At 40.2% G+C, this 4,746-nt stretch overlaps 1 pseudogene; it reads right to left on the bottom strand.

Moving 5' to 3' along the window:
* Positions 1-3,222: 3,222 nt before the first annotated feature.
* LOC115295212 lies at positions 3,223-4,352 on the bottom strand (annotated as a pseudogene).
* Between the last annotated feature and the right edge of the window lie 394 nt (positions 4,353-4,746).

The following is a 4,746-nucleotide window of genomic DNA, read 5'->3' as shown; positions in this document are numbered from 1 at the left end:
AAAATGCTTCCAAAGCACGTTCAAAGGGTGGCCTCTAGATTGATGGTTTGAAGAAGAGAATTGTGTGTCAGTGGCGGTCAATAAATATTAGCATTTACACAAACAAGATCCCTTGGAAAAGGTAAGAGAAGTAAGACACCGCCACTCCCTGGAAGAACATACACTAAAATTATGTAGTCAAGACAAAACATACATTTGAACTATGGCCCTCATATTTTTTAAAAAAAAGCACAAAGCACTTACCATGGTCTAAATACTTGTGTCTTCCCAAATGCGTGTTGAAATCTTTTTGCCTAATGTGACTGTATTAAGAGGTAGGGCCTTTGGGAGGTGCTTAGGTCATGAGGATGCAGCCCTCCTGAATGGGATTAGTGTCCTTGTAAAAGAGACCTGCCCAGGCCTCTCTTGACCCTTCCTCCATTTCAGGGCAGAGTGAGAAGGCGCTGGCTATGAATCAGGAAGAGGGCTTTCACCAGAATGAAACCATTCTGGTACCCTGACCTTGAACTTCTCAGTCTCCAGAACTATGGGAAATAAATTTGTTGTGTATAGGCTGCCCAGTCTCTGGTATTTTATTACAGTGCCCAACTGGATTAAGACAACATTTGAGAACCTATGTGCATATGTTTATTTATAAATTATCATAAATTATCCATATGTACAAGTACTATGACTTGATTATATGTACCACAACATAGACAAATAGGAGGTTTAAAAGTTGCCAAAAATATATAAATAGGAATCCTAATATTTCCTTCCCATAATACCTTGTGTATGTTCGCTGCAGTGTACACACTACATTTTGGAAACCAGTGTTTTAGAAAACAATTGGTGCCCGTATACCACGAAGCTCTAGGTTTTATATTGTAGACAAAAAGTCCTTTAGAGTAGAGAGAAGAGCAAAACTAGATTGCCAGAATTGGTCGTGAGTTGAATAAAATTCACAAAACAAAATATATTCAATAAATAGATGAAATAGCAGGAAACATTTGCCTTGGGTACATACTATAAGCTATTAAGACATGGAGAACATAAAACAAAAATGAACATATGGAGGGGAAAGACACAAGGCAGAAATTAAAACACCACCTCTTCTGGTAAAATGTTTTCCTGCCCACAGGGTGGGTCTTTGCTGACATCTACGGGCTATAATTTGCCACTGATTTTACGTAAGGATTTTACTATGCTTCTTTTGTTTCCTTTACTTAAAAAAAAAGGTTTAAATTTTAGATCTTTATACATTCATTTCATTTCTCTTTGTCAGTGACTCAATATTTTAAAAAATTCCCTTTACTGATTCATGGGTTAGCTGTGTTCCTGAAAGTCTTGAACCATTTAACCAATATGTATTTAACCATAAGCTTTGTGGGAAAGAGACTGCATCTGTCTTGTTCACTCATGTATCTCTAGCACTTAAATAGCATCAGGTTCATGGTGGATATTCAAAAATGCCTTTAAAAAATATTTATAAAAATGTTTTTCATTTATTTTGAGGTGGGGGGGAGTGGCAGAAAAAAAGAGAGAGAGGATCCCAATTGTATCCCAAGTGGGTCCCACACTCACAACACAGAGCCAGATTATGGGGCTCGGTCTCATGAACCATGAGATCATGACCTGAGCCAAAACCAAGAGTTGAATGTTTAACTGACTGAGCCATCCAGGTGCCCCTGACTCACATTCTTACCTCTCTCTCAACCCCTTCATTTTATTACTCAATACTTAGTGTAAATTCTACCTCCCAGACAACCTTAAGTATATTCTCTCATCTTCATGACTATTTTTAATCCCTTCATTTAGAACTTAGGTAATTTTGTTTGTTTCATAATAAACATCAAATCTCTAACACAGTACAGAAGGCATTCCTTGATATTGCTCACCTCTCCTGGGTCTGCCTGTTTCACCCTTTTCTCCAGTCAGTTAATCTGATTATAGATATAGATCTTTACGAAAACATGCTGATTCATGACTCCCTGCCTTTACTTTCTTGTGGTTTCCTTTGCCTGGAATCTCCCCCTTTTACTGCTTACTTGGAAAATTCCAGATTACACTTATCAAAATTCCATTCAGATGTCTCTTTCTCCAGGAAACTTTTCTTGACCTGCCACATACCAGTAAGAGTTAATCACTTTACTTTTGGGGTTACTTTGTATTTTTTCCTCTCACTGTACTTATCCTGCTGTAATGTGTTGACTTCCTATAAAATTCTTGTTACAGAGTTATCTTTGGGCTTGCTGATACTTACCTATGTTGAACAGTCCCATAAGAACAGGCTGTGAAACCCCCTATTGAGTTTCCTAAGACAGTATTGTTGAGAGGATCATTTTTTAAAAATAGGAACTTAAGAAATATATTTCTGGTCTCAATCAGTTATTCTTTGGGTTTCTTTTATATGATAGCCACTATTAACAGCGTTTTGGGTTGGTTGCTGGAAAGTTTTGAGCCAAAATTGTTGCCTACCCCTAAAATTTGCCATCTAAATTAGCTTCATGTTAGACTCGAGTGAGGTGTCTTGCTTCATGTGAACTGAAGTCTGGCAAAGTCCATTTCTCCGTACTGACAGGGAACTGGGAAGCAATATGGGATCCACCGATATGCAGACATTGCAGCCCGAGGTGGCTGCTTTCCCTGACTTACAGTCCACCTGCTACTTTCTGAAGGGTACAGAGGTGGGTGATGCTTGGTGCTTGAGAAACTTAGGGAAGCCATATGATCACATTTTCTCTTCTAAAATATGCATTATTCCCCCCTTAGAGAGGGGTTGTTGGATAACTTTCAACATTCTCAAGAACCTGGTTATTTCTTCCACTATTTAATATGAGATTTTCCCCCTTCCTGGGTAAAAACATGAGTTAATTGTTAAGTGGAAAGTGAGGTATCCAACAAGATCCAGAACCTCAAACTCCAGCTGTTTCGGCAGAGAAGCTGAAGACTTCTTTTCCTTTTTTCGTTGCTTAAAATTAGATCTGGTTTTTAATACAACCAAACAGGAATGAAAAAAGCACCATAGGATGAATTAGAATTATTGTCTAAGGTCTGGTAAAGAATGAGACATAAACATGGAAACAGTATTTAAAGCTGCTGTGGAAAAAAGGAACACATTGTTTCAGGGTTGGTTTACTATGCTTCCACTGGGTCTGCAACTCATGAAGGTGCAGCATGGATTATTTTTTTATAACCCGGATAATATAACACAATTCTTTTGACTTTCCTCAAAACCTCTTCTTAATATTTATGAGTTTCTGCATTTGAGGCCCCACATTGGCTTATAAAATTTGGAATGTAACTGTTAATTTTACTTTGATGCCTTTTTTGACATACATTATACTATCCACAGGATATTTCTCATCTCTTGCTCCTTCAGTTTTGTGGATGTGTGAAACACGCTATGGTGGACTTGCCTGTTGAATGCCAGCACGTTCATTTGTCCCTCACGCTCATAAAACACATCCTCCAACGGCTCTCCTCCGCTGCCACCACCCACAGCCTCAAACAAAGGCTTGTCCTTTCTGTAGCGGTCCACTACTAGTCTCAGATGCAAGTCTCCTGCTTGAGCCCTCAGGCACAACCCCTCAGGACAGAGCTTGCCACAGGTTGGGTAAAGGGTCTCCTGCTCGTCTTTGCTCAGTTCAGTGCCAAAGGAGTTAAGAGTGATGTTAAAAGCACCTCTGGTAGCTTCACACTCAAGAATGAAACACGTGATTTCTGCCGTGACCTCCCCATGATTCTTACAGAATTTATAGGATGCCTCGGGGTAAGACCTGTACAGTTTATTGTGCAGGAATTCAATATTCAGTTCAACTAGGGTATTTTCAGCCATACTGTCTTGAAAGAACGGAGCTAATGGTGTTTCAACCAGAGCAGCGTTAAAGAGATCGAAAGGGGTCTCTGCGATGTTGATCGCTTGCATTTCTGTGAAACAGTCCAGTAGGTGGCACTTCACCAGAATTTCTTTCATAGGTTTTTTGTGGGTTTCTTTTTTGTTTGTTTGTTTTGCAGTGCACCATTCATCAGTACAATCACATTGTTTGTCATATAACTGCATGCCATGTATGTAAAAAATATGTGCTCAGGAGTTCCAGGGAATGATTGCAGAAATATCCGAATTTTCTGCATAGCTTTTTCTTCATCTTGGTGTCAATTTTGGAAACAGAAACTGTAAGAGAATTTGTTAGATTAGCCAAGAAGTTGCCATGATCAGTGGCCGGGAGACAAACTCTCACATATTCCAGGGTCTCACAGAGGGCCAGGTTGATGTAGTCCTGCTGGGTCAGGAGGCTGGCTTTGAACCCTCGCACCAGGCCTTCCGGGTAGCCAGGGTCCATGCTAACGTACGGCTCGGTGCCCTCAAACATGGGGAAGGAGAGCACAGCCAATCTGGGCTGAAACAGCTCTGGTGCCTGGTCAGCTCCTGGAGATTTGCTCTAGGCTGGAAAAAAAAATGCTAGCAGTGTTGAGGAGTTATCGGGAGAAATCTATCAGTTGATCAGCAGGGTTTTCATGACTGGTTTGCTCTGGTTTCAGTGCCTTTCAACACAGCATGCTCAGCCTTATTTTCAACAGCAACAGTGAATCAGCTAGATAATCCGAGCAAACCAGGAAACCAACCAAGACTGGGAGAAGGTGAGTAGGCTGCACACTTCTTGATTTAAAAACAGGGCCCTGGAAAGTTGACCAAGTATACAGTTTCAATTGGAGAAAACACAGTTGAATTTGTATGTCTTTAGAGTAGGGACTTCAAAGGCCTGG

This window comes from Suricata suricatta, chromosome 7 (genome assembly GCF_006229205.1).
Source record: "Suricata suricatta isolate VVHF042 chromosome 7, meerkat_22Aug2017_6uvM2_HiC, whole genome shotgun sequence".
Classification (NCBI taxonomy): domain Eukaryota; kingdom Metazoa; phylum Chordata; class Mammalia; order Carnivora; family Herpestidae; genus Suricata; species Suricata suricatta.
The sequence above is the reverse complement of the archived record's forward strand: the minus strand, read 5'-3'. Positions and strand labels throughout refer to the sequence as shown.